Genomic DNA, 15,000 nt, shown 5'->3' on the forward strand with positions numbered 1-15,000 from the left:
TTGATCTGGTCAGTTAAGTAGCACAGGGCTTTGTTAATCACTTTCAGCTGCTTTGGTGTTAATGAAATCAACAACAGGTGCACTGGACGGGCAACAATGAGATGACCCCCAAAAGAGAAATGGTTTTACAGGCGGAGGCCACTGACATACAGTTTTTTCCCTGCTCATCTTTTTATTTTTCAGAGCGTTTTTCACTAGTTTTGCATTTGGCTAGCGTCCGTGTCACTACTGGTAGCATGAGGCGATCCCTGGACCCTACAGAGGTTGCACAGGCAGTCTAACTCCTCCAGCATGGCACATCAATACATGCCATTGCCAGCAGGGTTGCTATGTCTCCCAGCATAGTCTCACGAGCGTGGAGGAGATTCCGGGAGAAAGGCAGTTAATCTAGGAGAGCTGGACAGGGCCGTGGAAGGTCCTTAAGCCATCAGCAGGACCGGTATCTGCTTCTTTGTGCAAGGAGGAACAGGATGAGCACTGGCAGAGGCAGAGAAGATGATCTCCAGCATGTAAGTCCAGATATCCAGCATGCCACGTTTGTCCATTGAGATGTGACGTGCTTTAAAAGTGTTCCTTTCCTTGTTTTGAGCAGTGTTGTTTCTGTGGTAGCCCCGAAAAGCTGAGCGGTTGCGGTGGTTGTAGAGGAAAGTAAATGCGATTGTCAGAAGTGGGATTTGAACCCACGCCTCCATTTGGAGACCAGAACACACACGCAATGTGAAGAGGGAACTCTTGAGTCTGGCGCCTTAGACCACTCGGCCATCCTGACAAGAGACACTGACTTCCCTGTCCTTCCTGTTGAAATGTCCTCTACACGTGGGGCTCTAGGAATCACTTAGCAACATGAAGGGGCTGTATTAACCCTGTGCACCTAGGACCTCTTGCAAATGACCTTCCTAAAGCATGACCTTGGCACCAAGTCAAACTTTTCACATCTTGTCTAGCAAATCCACTGGAGCAAAGCGAGTATTGGAAAAGGTCAGAGGTCAACCTTAACCGGTGGCCTAGTCCGCATGCCACAAAGTTGAGCAAGAGCTGCGGCAGACCGCGTGGCCTAATGGATAAAGCGTCTGACTTCGGATCAGAAGTTTAAGGGTTCAAGTCCCTTCGTGGTCATTGTCTTTGTTGCTCTTCAATTCCACTGGCCCTTACTTGTGAAATTCTCACTCCATTTATTCTTGGCCCAAGCACAAGTGTCACATTTAACAGCATGGCCTGGCAAAGCTCTCACAACTCTCTGATCTTCATGAACCCTGCTCCAAAAAATTCAAGGAAGACTTTTTACTCAGAGTATAGTATGAAGTCAATGAAACTCCAGGGCTATTGATCTGGTCAGTTAAGTAGCACAGGGCTTTGTTAATCACTTTCAGCTGCTTTGGTGTTAATGAAATCAACAACAGGTGCACTGGACGGGCAACAATGAGATGACCCCCAAAAGAGAAATGGTTTTACAGGCGGAGGCCACTGACATACAGTTTTTTCCCTGCTCATCTTTTTATTTTTCAGAGCGTTTTTCACTAGTTTTGCATTTGGCTAGCGTCCGTGTCACTACTGGTAGCATGAGGCGATCCCTGGACCCTACAGAGGTTGCACAGGCAGTCTAACTCCTCCAGCATGGCACATCAATACATGCCATTGCCAGCAGGGTTGCTATGTCTCCCAGCATAGTCTCACGAGCGTGGAGGAGATTCCGGGAGAAAGGCAGTTAATCTAGGAGAGCTGGACAGGGCCGTGGAAGGTCCTTAAGCCATCAGCAGGAGCGGTATCTGCTTCTTTGTGCAAGGAGGAACAGGATGAGCACTGGCAGAGGCAGAGAAGATGATCTCCAGCATGTAAGTCCAGATATCCAGCATGCCACGTTTGTCCATTGAGATGTGACGTGCTTTAAAAGTGTTCCTTTCCTTGTTTTGAGCAGTGTTGTTTCTGTGGTAGCCCCGAAAAGCTGAGCGGTTGCGGTGGTTGTAGAGGAAAGTAAATGTGATTGTCAGAAGTGGGATTTGAACCCACACCTCCATTTGGAGACCAGAACACACACGCAATGTGAAGAGGGAACTCTTGAGTCTGGCGCCTTAGACCACTCGGCCATCCTGAAAAGAGACACCAACTTCCCTGTCCTTCCTCTTGAAATGTCCTCTACACGTGGGGCTCTAGGAATCACTTAGCAACATGAAGGGGCTGTATTAACCCTGTGCACCTAGGACCTCTTGCAAATGACCTTCCTAAAGCATGACCTTGGCACCAAGTCAAACTTTTCACATCTTGTCTAGCAAATCCACTGGAGCAAAGCGAGTATTGGAAAAGGTCAGAGGTCAACCTTAACCGGTGGCCTAGTCCGCATGCCACAAAGTTGAGCAAGAGCTGCGGCAGACCGCGTGGCCTAATGGATAAGGCGTCTGACTTCGCATCAGAAGATTGAGGGTTCAAGTCCCTTCGTGGTCGGTGTCTTTGTTGCTCTTCAATTCCACTGGCCCTTACTTGTGAAATTCTCACTCCATTTATTCTTGGCCCAAGCACAAGTGTCACATTTAACAGCATGGCCTGGCAAAGCTCTCACAACTCTCTGATCTTCATGAACCCTGCTCCAAAAAATTCAAGGAAGACTTTTTACTCAGAGTATAGTATCAAGTCAATGAAACTCCAGGGCTATTGATCTGGTCAGTTAAGTAGCACAGGGCTTTGTTAATCACTTTCAGCTGCTTTGGTGTTAATGAAATCAACAACAGGTGCACTGGACGGGCAACAATGAGATGACCCCCAAAAGAGAAATGGTTTTACAGGCGGAGGCCACTGACATACAGTTTTTTCCCTGCTCATCTTTTTATTTTTCAGAGCGTTTTTCACTAGTTTTGCATTTGGCTAGCGTCCGTGTCACTACTGGTAGCATGAGGCGATCCCTGGACCCTACAGAGGTTGCACAGGCAGTCTAACTCCTCCAGCATGGCACATCAATACATGCCATTGCCAGCAGGGTTGCTATGTCTCCCAGCATAGTCTCACGAGCGTGGAGGAGATTCCGGGAGAAAGGCAGTTAATCTAGGAGAGCTGGACAGGGCCGTGGAAGGTCCTTAAGCCATCAGCAGGACCGGTATCTGCTTCTTTGTGCAAGGAGGAACAGGATGAGCACTGGCAGAGGCAGAGAAGATGATCTCCAGCATGTAAGTCCAGATATCCAGCATGCCACGTTTGTCCATTGAGATGTGACGTGCTTTAAAAGTGTTCCTTTCCTTGTTTTGAGCAGTGTTGTTTCTGTGGTAGCCCCGAAAAGCTGAGCGGTTGCGGTGGTTGTAGAGGAAAGTAAATGCGATTGTCAGAAGTGGGATTTGAACCCACGCCTCCATTTGGAGACCAGAACACACACGCAATGTGAAGAGGGAACTCTTGAGTCTGGCGCCTTAGACCACTCGGCCATCCTGACAAGAGACACTGACTTCCCTGTCCTTCCTCTTGAAATATCCTCTACACGTGGGGCTCTAGGAATCACTTAGCAACATGAAGGGGCTGTATTAACCCTGTGCACCTAGGACCTCTTGCAAATGACCTTCCTAAAGCATGACCTTGGCACCAAGTCAAACTTTTCACATCTTGTCTAGCAAATCCACTGGAGCAAAGCGAGTATTGGAAAAGGTCAGAGGTCAACCTTAACCGGTGGCCTAGTCCGCATGCCACAAAGTTGAGCAAGAGCTGCGGCAGACCGCGTGGCCTAATGGATAAGGCGTCTGACTTCAGATCAGAAGATTGAGGGTTCAAGTCCCTTCGTGGTCGGTGTCTTTGTTGCTCTTCAATTCCACTGGCCCTTACTTGTGAAATTCTCACTCCATTTATTCTTGGCCCAAGCACAAGTGTCACATTTAACAGCATGGCCTGGCAAAGCTCTCACAACTCTCTGATCTTCATGAACCCTGCTCCAAAAAATTCAAGGAAGACTTTTTACTCAGAGTATAGTATCAAGTCAATGAAACTCCAGGGCTATTGATCTGGTCAGTTAAGTAGCACAGGGCTTTGTTAATCACTTTCAGCTGCTTTGGTGTTAATGAAATCAACAACAGGTGCACTGGACGGGCAACAATGAGATGACCCCCAAAAGAGAAATGGTTTTACAGGCGGAGGCCACTGACATACAGTTTTTTCCCTGCTCATCTTTTTATTTTTCAGAGCGTTTTTCACTAGTTTTGTATTTGGCTAGCGTCCGTGTCACTACTGGTAGCATGAGGCGATCCCTGGACCCTACAGAGGTTGCACAGGCAGTCTAACTCCTCCAGCATGGCACATCAATACATGCCATTGCCAGCAGGGTTGCTATGTCTCCCAGCATAGTCTCACGAGCTAGGAGGAGATTCCGGGAGAAAGGCAGTTAATCTAGGAGAGCTGGAGAGGGCCGTGGAAGGTCCTTAAGCCATCAGCAGGACCGGTATCTGCTTCTTTGTGCAAGGAGGAACAGGATGAGCACTGGCAGAGGCAGAGAAGATGATCTCCAGCATGCAAGTCCAGATATCCAGCATGCCACGTTTGTCCATTGAGATGTGACGTGCTTTAAAAGTGTTCCTTTCCTTGTTTTGAGCAGTGTTGTTTCTGTGGTAGCCCCGAAAAGCTGAGCGGTTGCGGTGGTTGTAGAGGAAAGTAAATGTGATTGTCAGAAGTGGGATTTGAACCCACGCCTCCATTTGGAGACCAGAACACACACGCAATGTGAAGAGGGAACTCTTGAGTCTGGCGCCTTAGACCACTCGGCCATCCTGACAAGAGACACTGACTTCCCTGTCCTTCCTCTTGAAATGTCCTCTACACGTGGGGCTCTAGGAATCACTTAGCAACATGAAGGGGCTGTATTAACCCTGTGCACCTAGGACCTCTTGCAAATGACCTTCCTAAAGCATGACCTTGGCACCAAGTCAAACTTTTCACATCTTGTCTAGCAAATCCACTGGAGCAAAGCGAGTATTGGAAAAGGTCAGAGGTCAACCTTAACCGGTGGCCTAGTCCGCATGCCACAAAGTTGAGCAAGAGCTGCGGCAGACCGCGTGGCCTAATGGATAAGGCGTCTGACTTCGGATCAGAAGATTGAGGGTTCAAGTCCCTTCATGGTCGGTGTCTTTGTTGCTCTTCAATTCCACTGGCCCTTACTTGTGAAATTCTCACTCCATTTATTCTTGGCCCAAGCACAAGTGTCACATTTAACAGCATGGCCTGGCAAAGCTCTCACAACTCTCTGATCTTCATGAACCCTGCTCCAAAAAATTCAAGGAAGACTTTTTACTCAGAGTATAGTATCAAGTCAATGAAACTCCAGGGCTATTGATCTGGTCAGTTAAGTAGCACAGGGCTTTGTTAATCACTTTCAGCTGCTTTGGTGTTAATGAAATCAACAACAGGTGCACTGGACGGGCAACAATGAGATGACCCCCAAAAGAGAAATGGTTTTACAGGCGGAGGCCACTGACATACAGTTTTTTCCCTGTTCATCTTTTTATTTTTCAGAGCGTTTTTCTCTAGTTTTGCATTTGGCTAGCGTCCGTGTCACTACTGGTAGCATGAGGCGATCCCTGGACCCTACAGAGGTTGCACAGGCAGTCTAACTCCTCCAGCATGGCACATCAATACATGCCATTGCCAGCAGGGTTGCTATGTCTCCCAGCATAGTCTCACGAGCGTGGAGGAGATTCCGGGAGACAGGCAGTTAATCTAGGAGAGCTGGACAGGGCCGTGGAAGGTCCTTAAGCCATCAGCAGGACCGGTATCTGCTTCTTTGTGCAAGGAGGAACAGGATGAGCACTGGCAGAGGCAGAGAAGATGATCTCCAGCATGTAAGTCCAGATATCCAGCATGCCACGTTTGTCCATTGAGATGTGACGTGCTTTAAAAGTGTTCCTTTCCTTGTTTTGAGCAGTGTTGTTTCTGTGGTAGCCCCAAAAAGCTGAGCAGTTGCGGTGGTTGTAGAGGAAAGTAAATGTGATTGTCAGAAGTGGGATTTGAACCCACGCCTCCATTTGGAGACCAGAACACACACGCAATGTGAAGAGGGAACTCTTGAGTCTGGCGCCTTAGACCACTCGGCCATCCTGACAAGAGACACTGACTTCCCTGTCCTTCCTCTTGAAATGTCCTCTACACGTGGGGCTCTAGGAATCACTTAGCAACATGAAGGGGCTGTATTAACCCTGTGCACCTAGGACCTCTTGCAAATGACCTTCCTAAAGCATGACCTTGGCACCAAGTCAAACTTTTCACATCTTGTCTAGCAAATCCACTGGAGCAAAGCGAGTATTGGAAAAGGTCAGAGGTCAACCTTAACCGGTGGCCTAGTCCGCATGCCACAAAGTTGAGCAAGAGCTGCGGCAGACCGCGTGGCCTAATGGATAAGGCGTCTGACTTCGGATCAGAAGATTGAGGGTTCAAGTCCCTTCGTGGTCGGTGTCTTTGTTGCTCTTCAATTCCACTGGCCCTTACTTGTGAAATTCTCACTCCATTTATTCTTGGCCCAAGCACAAGTGTCACATTTAACAGCATGGCCTGGCAAAGCTCTCACAACTCTCTGATCTTCATGAACCCTGCTCCAAAAAATTCAAGGAAGACTTTTTACTCAGAGTATAGTATCAAGTCAATGAAACTCCAGGGCTATTGATCTGGTCAGTTAAGTAGCACAGGGCTTTGTTAATCACTTTCAGCTGCTTTGGTGTTAATGAAATCAACAACAGGTGCACTGGACGGGCAACAATGAGATGACCCCCAAAAGAGAAATGGTTTTACAGGCGGAGGCCACTGACATACAGTTTTTTCCCTGCTCATCTTTTTATTTTTCAGAGCTTTTTTCACTAGTATTGCATTTGGCTAGCGTCCGTGTCACTACTGGTAGCATGAGGCGATCCCTGGACCCTACAGAGGTTGCACAGGCAGTCTAACTCCTCCAGCATGGCACATCAATACATGCCATTGCCAGCAGGGTTGCTATGTCTCCCAGCATAGTCTCACGAGCGTGGAGGAGATTCCGGGAGACAGGCAGTTAAACTAGGAGAGCTGGACAGGGCCGTGGAAGGTCCTTAAGCCATCAGCAGGACCGGTATCTGCTTCTTTGTGCAAGGAGGAACAGGATGAGCACTGGCAGAGGCAGAGAAGATGATCTCCAGCATGTAAGTCCAGATATCCAGCATGCCACGTTTGTCCATTGAGATGTGACGTGCTTTAAAAGTGTTCCTTTCCTTGTTTTGAGCAGTGTTGCTTCTGTGGTAGCCCCAAAAAGCTGAGCGGTTGTAGAGGAAAGTAAATTTGATTGTCAGAAGTGGGATTTGAACCCACGCCTCCATTTGGAGACCAGAACACACACGCAATGTGAAGAGGGAACTCTTGAGTCTGGCGCCTTAGACCACTCGGCCATCCTGACAAGAGACACTGACTTCCCTGTCCTTCCTCTTGAAATGTCCTCTACACGTGGGGCTCTAGGAATCACTTAGCAACATGAAGGGGCTGTATTAACCCTGTGCACCTAGGACCTCTTGCAAATGACCTTCCTAAAGCATGACCTTGGCACCAAGTCAAACTTTTCACATCTTGTCTAGCAAATCCACTGGAGCAAAGCGAGTATTGGAAAAGGTCAGAGGTCAACCTTAACCGGTGGCCTAGTCCGCATGCCACAAAGTTGAGCAAGAGCTGCAGCAGACCGCGTGGCCTAATGGATAAGGCGTCTGACTTCGGATCAGAAGATTGAGGGTTCAAGTCCCTTCGTGGTCGGTGTCTTTGTTGCTCTTCAATTCCACTGGCCCTTACTTGTGAAATTCTCACTCCATTTATTCTTGGCCCAAGCACAAGTGTCACATTTAACAGCATGGCCTGGCAAAGCTCTCACAACTCTCTGATCTTCATGAACCCTGCTCCAAAAAATTCAAGGAAGACTTTTTACTCAGAGTATAGTATCAAGTCAATGAAACTCCAGGGCTATTGATCTGGTCAGTTAAGTAGCACAGGGCTTTGTTAATCACTTTCAGCTGCTTTGGTGTTAATGAAATCAACAACAGGTGCACTGGACGGGCAACAATGAGATGACCCCCAAAAGAGAAATGGTTTTACAGGCGGAGGCCACTGACATACAGTTTTTTCCCTGCTCATCTTTTTATTTTTCAGAGCGTTTTTCACTAGTTTTGCATTTGGCTAGCGTCCGTGTCACTAATGGTAGCATGAGGCGATCCCTGGACCCTACAGAGGTTGCACAGGCAGTCTAACTCCTCCAGCATGGCACATCAATACATGCCATTGCCAGCAGGGTTGCTATGTCTCCCAGCATAGTCTCACGAGCGTGGAGGAGATTCCGGGAGACAGGCAGTTAATCTAGGAGAGCTGGACAGGGCCGTGGAAGGTCCTTAAGCCATCAGCAGGAGCGGTATCTGCTTCTTTGTGCAAGGAGGAACAGGATGAGCACTGGCAGAGGCAGAGAAGATGATCTCCAGCATGTAAGTCCAGATATCCAGCATGCCACGTTTGTCCATTGAGATGTGACGTGCTTTAAAAGTGTTCCTTTCCTTGTTTTGAGCAGTGTTGTTTCTGTGGTAGCCCCGAAAAGCTGAGCGGTTGCGGTGGTTGTAGAGGAAAGTAAATGTGATTGTCAGAAGTGGGATTTGAACCCACACCTCCATTTGGAGACCAGAACACACACGCAATGTGAAGAGGGAACTCTTGAGTCTGGCGCCTTAGACCACTCGGCCATCCTGAAAAGAGACACCAACTTCCCTGTCCTTCCTCTTGAAATGTCCTCTACACGTGGGGCTCTAGGAATCACTTAGCAACATGAAGGGGCTGTATTAACCCTGTGCACCTAGGACCTCTTGCAAATGACCTTCCTAAAGCATGACCTTGGCACCAAGTCAAACTTTTCACATCTTGTCTAGCAAATCCACTGGAGCAAAGCGAGTATTGGAAAAGGTCAGAGGTCAACCTTAACCGGTGGCCTAGTCCGCATGCCACAAAGTTGAGCAAGAGCTGCGGCAGACCGCGTGGCCTAATGGATAAGGCGTCTGACTTCGCATCAGAAGATTGAGGGTTCAAGTCCCTTCGTGGTCGGTGTCTTTGTTGCTCTTCAATTCCACTGGCCCTTACTTGTGAAATTCTCACTCCATTTATTCTTGGCCCAAGCACAAGTGTCACATTTAACAGCATGGCCTGGCAAAGCTCTCACAACTCTCTGATCTTCATGAACCCTGCTCCAAAAAATTCAAGGAAGACTTTTTACTCAGAGTATAGTATCAAGTCAATGAAACTCCAGGGCTATTGATCTGGTCAGTTAAGTAGCACAGGGCTTTGTTAATCACTTTCAGCTGCTTTGGTGTTAATGAAATCAACAACAGGTGCACTGGACGGGCAACAATGAGATGACCCCCAAAAGAGAAATGGTTTTACAGGCGGAGGCCACTGACATACAGTTTTTTCCCTGCTCATCTTTTTATTTTTCAGAGCGTTTTTCACTAGTTTTGCATTTGGCTAGCGTCCGTGTCACTACTGGTAGCATGAGGCGATCCCTGGACCCTACAGAGGTTGCACAGGCAGTCTAACTCCTCCAGCATGGCACATCAATACATGCCATTGCCAGCAGGGTTGCTATGTCTCCCAGCATAGTCTCACGAGCGTGGAGGAGATTCCGGGAGAAAGGCAGTTAATCTAGGAGAGCTGGACAGGGCCGTGGAAGGTCCTTAAGCCATCAGCAGGACCGGTATCTGCTTCTTTGTGCAAGGAGGAACAGGATGAGCACTGGCAGAGGCAGAGAAGATGATCTCCAGCATGTAAGTCCAGATATCCAGCATGCCACGTTTGTCCATTGAGATGTGACGTGCTTTAAAAGTGTTCCTTTCCTTGTTTTGAGCAGTGTTGTTTCTGTGGTAGCCCCGAAAAGCTGAGCGGTTGCGGTGGTTGTAGAGGAAAGTAAATGCGATTGTCAGAAGTGGGATTTGAACCCACGCCTCCATTTGGAGACCAGAACACACACGCAATGTGAAGAGGGAACTCTTGAGTCTGGCGCCTTAGACCACTCGGCCATCCTGACAAGAGACACTGACTTCCCTGTCCTTCCTGTTGAAATGTCCTCTACACGTGGGGCTCTAGGAATCACTTAGCAACATGAAGGGGCTGTATTAACCCTGTGCACCTAGGACCTCTTGCAAATGACCTTCCTAAAGCATGACCTTGGCACCAAGTCAAACTTTTCACATCTTGTCTAGCAAATCCACTGGAGCAAAGCGAGTATTGGAAAAGGTCAGAGGTCAACCTTAACCGGTGGCCTAGTCCGCATGCCACAAAGTTGAGCAAGAGCTGCGGCAGACCGCGTGGCCTAATGGATAAAGCGTCTGACTTCGGATCAGAAGTTTAAGGGTTCAAGTCCCTTCGTGGTCATTGTCTTTGTTGCTCTTCAATTCCACTGGCCCTTACTTGTGAAATTCTCACTCCATTTATTCTTGGCCCAAGCACAAGTGTCACATTTAACAGCATGGCCTGGCAAAGCTCTCACAACTCTCTGATCTTCATGAACCCTGCTCCAAAAAATTCAAGGAAGACTTTTTACTCAGAGTATAGTATGAAGTCAATGAAACTCCAGGGCTATTGATCTGGTCAGTTAAGTAGCACAGGGCTTTGTTAATCACTTTCAGCTGCTTTGGTGTTAATGAAATCAACAACAGGTGCACTGGACGGGCAACAATGAGATGACCCCCAAAAGAGAAATGGTTTTACAGGCGGAGGCCACTGACATACAGTTTTTTCCCTGCTCATCTTTTTATTTTTCAGAGCGTTTTTCACTAGTTTTGCATTTGGCTAGCGTCCGTGTCACTACTGGTAGCATGAGGCGATCCCTGGACCCTACAGAGGTTGCACAGGCAGTCTAACTCCTCCAGCATGGCACATCAATACATGCCATTGCCAGCAGGGTTGCTATGTCTCCCAGCATAGTCTCACGAGCGTGGAGGAGATTCCGGGAGAAAGGCAGTTAATCTAGGAGAGCTGGACAGGGCCGTGGAAGGTCCTTAAGCCATCAGCAGGACCGGTATCTGCTTCTTTGTGCAAGGAGGAACAGGATGAGCACTGGCAGAGGCAGAGAAGATGATCTCCAGCATGTAAGTCCAGATATCCAGCATGCCACGTTTGTCCATTGAGATGTGACGTGCTTTAAAAGTGTTCCTTTCCTTGTTTTGAGCAGTGTTGTTTCTGTGGTAGCCCCGAAAAGCTGAGCGGTTGCGGTGGTTGTAGAGGAAAGTAAATGCGATTGTCAGAAGTGGGATTTGAACCCACGCCTCCATTTGGAGACCAGAACACACACGCAATGTGAAGAGGGAACTCTTGAGTCTGGCGCCTTAGACCACTCGGCCATCCTGACAAGAGACACCAACTTCCCTGTCCTTCCTCTTGAAATGTCCTCTACACGTGGGGCTCTAGGAATCACTTAGCAACATGAAGGGGCTGTATTAACCCTGTGCACCTAGGACCTCTTGCAAATGACCTTCCTAAAGCATGACCTTGGCACCAAGTCAAACTTTTCACATCTTGTCTAGCAAATCCACTGGAGCAAAGCGAGTATTGGAAAAGGTCAGAGGTCAACCTTAACCGGTGGCCTAGTCCGCATGCCACAAAGTTGAGCAAGAGCTGTGGCAGACCGCGTGGCCTAATGGATAAGGCGTCTGACTTCGGATCAGAAGATTGAGGGTTCAAGTCCCTTCGTGGTCGGTGTCTTTGTTGCTCTTCAATTCCACTGGCCCTTACTTGTGAAATTCTCACTCCATTTATTCTTGGCCCAAGCACAAGTGTCACATTTAACAGCATGGCCTGGCAAAGCTCTCACAACTCTCTGATCTTCATGAACCCTGCTCCAAAAAATTCAAGGAAGACTTTTTACTCAGAGTATAGTATCAAGTCAATGAAACTCCAGGGCTATTGATCTGGTCAGTTAAGTAGCACAGGGCTTTGTTAATCACTTTCAGCTGCTTTGGTGTTAATGAAATCAACAACAGGTGCACTGGACGGGCAACAATGAGATGACCCCCAAAAGAGAAATGGTTTTACAGGCGGAGGCCACTGACATACAGTTTTTTCCCTGCTCATCTTTTTATTTTTCAGAGCGTTTTTCACTAGTTTTGCATTTGGCTAGCGTCCGTGTCACTACTGGTAGCATGAGGCGATCCCTGGACCCTACAGAGGTTGCACAGGCAGTCTACCTGCTCCAGCATGGCACATCAATACATGCCATTGCCAGCAGGGTTGCTATGTCTCCCAGCATAGTCTCACGAGCGTGGAGGAGATTCCGGGAGACAGACAGTTAATCTAGGAGAGCTGGACAGGGCCGTGGAAGGTCCTTAAGCCATCAGCAGGACCGGTATCTGCTTCTTTGTGCAAGGAGGAACAGGATGAGCACTGGCAGAGGCAGAGAAGATGATCTCCAGCATGTAAGTCCAGATATCCAGCATGCCACGTTTGTCCATTGAGATGTGACATGCTTTAAAAGTGTTCCTTTCCTTGTTTTGAGCAGTGTTGTTTCTGTGGTAGCCCCGAAAAGCTGAGCGGTTGCGGTGGTTGTAGAGGAAAGTAAATGTGATTATCAGAAGTGGGATTTGAACCCACGCCTCCATTTGGAGACCAGAACACACACGCAATGTGAAGAGGGAACTCTTGAGTCTGGCGCCTTAGACCACTCGGCCATCCTGACAAGAGACACTGACTTCCCTGTCCTTCCTCTTGAAATATCCTCTACACGTGGGGCTCTAGGAATCACTTAGCAACATGAAGGGGCTGTATTAACCCTGTGCACCTAGGACCTCTTGCAAATGACCTTCCTAAAGCATGACCTTGGCACCAAGTCAAACTTTTCACATCTTGTCTAGCAAATCCACTGGAGCAAAGCGAGTATTGGAAAAGGTCAGAGGTCAACCTTAACCGGTGGCCTAGTCCGCATGCCACAAAGTTGAGCAAGAGCTGCGGCAGACCGCGTGGCCTAATGGATAAGGCGTCTGACTTCAGATCAGAAGATTGAGGGTTCAAGTCCCTTCGTGGTCGGTGTCTTTGTTGCTCTTCAATTCCACTGGCCCTTACTTGTGAAATTCTCACTCCATTTATTCTTGGCCCAAGCACAAGTGTCACATTTAACAGCATGGCCTGGCAAAGCTCTCACAACTCTCTGATCTTCATGAACCCTGCTCCAAAAAATTCAAGGAAGACTTTTTACTCAGAGTATAGTATCAAGTCAATGAAACTCCAGGGCTATTGATCTGGTCAGTTAAGTAGCACAGGGCTTTGTTAATCACTTTCAGCTGCTTTGGTGTTAATGAAATCAACAACAGGTGCACTGGACGGGCAACAATGAGATGACCCCCAAAAGAGAAATGGTTTTACAGGCGGAGGCCACTGACATACAGTTTTTTCCCTGCTCATCTTTTTATTTTTCAGAGCGTTTTTCACTAGTTTTGTATTTGGCTAGCGTCCGTGTCACTACTGGTAGCATGAGGCGATCCCTGGACCCTACAGAGGTTGCACAGGCAGTCTAACTCCTCCAGCATGGCACATCAATACATGCCATTGCCAGCAGGGTTGCTATGTCTCCCAGCATAGTCTCACGAGCGTGGAGGAGATTCCGGGAGACAGGCAGTTAATCTAGGAGAGCTGGACAGGGCCGTGGAAGGTCCTTAAGCCATCAGCAGGAGCGGTATCTGCTTCTTTGTGCAAGGAGGAACAGGATGAGCACTGGCAGAGGCAGAGAAGATGATCTCCAGCATGTAAGTCCAGATATCCAGCATGCCACGTGTGTCCATTGAGATGTGACGCGCTTTAAAAGTGTTCCTTTCCTTGTTTTGAGCAGTGTTGTTTCTGTGGTAGCCCCGAAAAGCGGAGCGGTTGCGGTGGTTGTAGAGGAAAGTAAATGTGATTTTCAGAAGTGGGATTTGAACCCACGCCTCCATTTGGAGACCAGAACACACACGCAATGTGAAGAGGGAACTCTTGAGTCTGGCGCCTTAGACCACTCGGCCATCCTGACAAGAGACACTGACTTCCCTGTCCTTCCTCTTGAAATATCCTCTACACGTGGGGCTCTAGGAATCACTTAGCAACATGAAGGGGCTGTATTAACCCTGTGCACCTAGGACCTCTTGCAAATGACCTTCCTAAAGCATGACCTTGGCACCAAGTCAAAATTTTCACATCTTGTCTAGCAAATCCACTGGAGCAAAGCGAGTATTGGAAAAGGTCAGAGGTCAACCTTAACCGGTGGCCTAGTCCGCATGCCACAAAGTTGAGCAAGAGCTGCGGCAGACCGCGTGGCCTAATGGATAAGGCGTCTGACTTCGGATCAGAAGATTGAGGGTTCAAGTCCCTTCGTGGTCGGTGTCTTTGTTGCTCTTCAATTCCACTGGCCCTTACTTGTGAAATTCTCACTCCATTTATTCTTGGCCCAAGCACAAGTGTCACATTTAACAGCATGGCCTGGCAAAGCTCTCACAACTCTCTGATCTTCATGAACCCTGCTCCAAAAAATTCAAGGAAGACTTTTTACTCAGAGTATAGTATCAAGTCAATGAAACTCCAGGGCTATTGATCTGGTCAGTTAAGTAGCACAGGGCTTTGTTAATCACTTTCAGCTGCTTTGGTGTTAATGAAATCAACAACAGGTGCACTGGACGGGCAACAATGAGATGACCCCCAAAAGAGAAATGGTTTTACAGGCGGAGGCCACTGACATACAGTTTTTTCCCTGCTCATCTTTTTATTTTTCAGAGCTTTTTTCACTAGTATTGCATTTGGCTAGCGTCCGTGTCACTACTGGTAGCATGAGGCGATCCCTGGACCCTACAGAGGTTGCACAGGCAGTCTAACTCCTCCAGCATGGCACATCAATACATGCCATTGCCAGCAGGGTTGCTATGTCTCCCAGCATAGTCTCACGAGCGTGGAGGAGATTCCGGGAGACAGGCAGTTAAACTAGGAGAGCTGGACAGGGCCGTGGAAGGTCCTTAAGCCATCAGCAGGACCGGTATCTGCTTCTTTGTG

The 15,000-nt window shown here is 48.2% G+C and overlaps 18 non-coding genes across 18 annotated transcripts; 9 read left to right on the forward strand and 9 right to left on the reverse strand.

The window, feature by feature from the left end:
- Nucleotides 1-659: 659 nt before the first annotated feature.
- Nucleotides 660-769, reverse strand: TRNAL-CAA (transfer RNA leucine (anticodon CAA)). Its single transcript has 2 exons — nt 732-769; nt 660-705 (listed from the first exon to the last, which is right to left on the reverse strand). It is a non-coding gene; the product is annotated as a tRNA-Leu (tRNA).
- Nucleotides 770-1,043: 274 nt separating this feature from the next.
- TRNAR-UCG (transfer RNA arginine (anticodon UCG)) lies at nt 1,044-1,116 on the forward strand. Its single transcript has one exon. It is a non-coding gene; the product is annotated as a tRNA-Arg (tRNA).
- Nucleotides 1,117-2,366: 1,250 nt separating this feature from the next.
- On the forward strand, nt 2,367-2,439 carry TRNAR-UCG (transfer RNA arginine (anticodon UCG)). The gene has a single exon. It is a non-coding gene; the product is annotated as a tRNA-Arg (tRNA).
- Nucleotides 2,440-3,305: 866 nt separating this feature from the next.
- Nucleotides 3,306-3,415, reverse strand: TRNAL-CAA (transfer RNA leucine (anticodon CAA)). The gene is made up of 2 exons: nt 3,378-3,415; nt 3,306-3,351 (listed from the first exon to the last, which is right to left on the reverse strand). It is a non-coding gene; the product is annotated as a tRNA-Leu (tRNA).
- Nucleotides 3,416-4,628: 1,213 nt separating this feature from the next.
- On the reverse strand, nt 4,629-4,738 carry TRNAL-CAA (transfer RNA leucine (anticodon CAA)). Its single transcript has 2 exons — nt 4,701-4,738; nt 4,629-4,674 (listed from the first exon to the last, which is right to left on the reverse strand). It is a non-coding gene; the product is annotated as a tRNA-Leu (tRNA).
- A 274-nt stretch (nt 4,739-5,012) lies between these two features.
- On the forward strand, nt 5,013-5,085 carry TRNAR-UCG (transfer RNA arginine (anticodon UCG)). The gene has a single exon. It is a non-coding gene; the product is annotated as a tRNA-Arg (tRNA).
- An 866-nt stretch (nt 5,086-5,951) lies between these two features.
- TRNAL-CAA (transfer RNA leucine (anticodon CAA)) lies at nt 5,952-6,061 on the reverse strand. Its single transcript has 2 exons — nt 6,024-6,061; nt 5,952-5,997 (listed from the first exon to the last, which is right to left on the reverse strand). It is a non-coding gene; the product is annotated as a tRNA-Leu (tRNA).
- Nucleotides 6,062-6,335: 274 nt separating this feature from the next.
- On the forward strand, nt 6,336-6,408 carry TRNAR-UCG (transfer RNA arginine (anticodon UCG)). The gene has a single exon. It is a non-coding gene; the product is annotated as a tRNA-Arg (tRNA).
- Nucleotides 6,409-7,265: 857 nt separating this feature from the next.
- On the reverse strand, nt 7,266-7,375 carry TRNAL-CAA (transfer RNA leucine (anticodon CAA)). The gene is made up of 2 exons: nt 7,338-7,375; nt 7,266-7,311 (listed from the first exon to the last, which is right to left on the reverse strand). It is a non-coding gene; the product is annotated as a tRNA-Leu (tRNA).
- Nucleotides 7,376-7,649: 274 nt separating this feature from the next.
- Nucleotides 7,650-7,722, forward strand: TRNAR-UCG (transfer RNA arginine (anticodon UCG)). The gene has a single exon. It is a non-coding gene; the product is annotated as a tRNA-Arg (tRNA).
- Nucleotides 7,723-8,972: 1,250 nt separating this feature from the next.
- TRNAR-UCG (transfer RNA arginine (anticodon UCG)) lies at nt 8,973-9,045 on the forward strand. Its single transcript has one exon. It is a non-coding gene; the product is annotated as a tRNA-Arg (tRNA).
- An 866-nt stretch (nt 9,046-9,911) lies between these two features.
- TRNAL-CAA (transfer RNA leucine (anticodon CAA)) lies at nt 9,912-10,021 on the reverse strand. The gene is made up of 2 exons: nt 9,984-10,021; nt 9,912-9,957 (listed from the first exon to the last, which is right to left on the reverse strand). It is a non-coding gene; the product is annotated as a tRNA-Leu (tRNA).
- A 274-nt stretch (nt 10,022-10,295) lies between these two features.
- TRNAR-UCG (transfer RNA arginine (anticodon UCG)) lies at nt 10,296-10,368 on the forward strand. The gene has a single exon. It is a non-coding gene; the product is annotated as a tRNA-Arg (tRNA).
- An 866-nt stretch (nt 10,369-11,234) lies between these two features.
- Nucleotides 11,235-11,344, reverse strand: TRNAL-CAA (transfer RNA leucine (anticodon CAA)). Its single transcript has 2 exons — nt 11,307-11,344; nt 11,235-11,280 (listed from the first exon to the last, which is right to left on the reverse strand). It is a non-coding gene; the product is annotated as a tRNA-Leu (tRNA).
- A 274-nt stretch (nt 11,345-11,618) lies between these two features.
- On the forward strand, nt 11,619-11,691 carry TRNAR-UCG (transfer RNA arginine (anticodon UCG)). Its single transcript has one exon. It is a non-coding gene; the product is annotated as a tRNA-Arg (tRNA).
- An 866-nt stretch (nt 11,692-12,557) lies between these two features.
- Nucleotides 12,558-12,667, reverse strand: TRNAL-CAA (transfer RNA leucine (anticodon CAA)). The gene is made up of 2 exons: nt 12,630-12,667; nt 12,558-12,603 (listed from the first exon to the last, which is right to left on the reverse strand). It is a non-coding gene; the product is annotated as a tRNA-Leu (tRNA).
- A 1,213-nt stretch (nt 12,668-13,880) lies between these two features.
- TRNAL-CAA (transfer RNA leucine (anticodon CAA)) lies at nt 13,881-13,990 on the reverse strand. The gene is made up of 2 exons: nt 13,953-13,990; nt 13,881-13,926 (listed from the first exon to the last, which is right to left on the reverse strand). It is a non-coding gene; the product is annotated as a tRNA-Leu (tRNA).
- A 274-nt stretch (nt 13,991-14,264) lies between these two features.
- TRNAR-UCG (transfer RNA arginine (anticodon UCG)) lies at nt 14,265-14,337 on the forward strand. The gene has a single exon. It is a non-coding gene; the product is annotated as a tRNA-Arg (tRNA).
- Nucleotides 14,338-15,000: the final 663 nt, after the last annotated feature.

This window comes from Staurois parvus, unplaced genomic scaffold, assembly GCF_062004578.1.
Source record: "Staurois parvus isolate SC_StPar_1 unplaced genomic scaffold, SC_StPar_1.0 ptg000691l, whole genome shotgun sequence".
Classification (NCBI taxonomy): Eukaryota; Metazoa; Chordata; class Amphibia; order Anura; family Ranidae; genus Staurois; species Staurois parvus.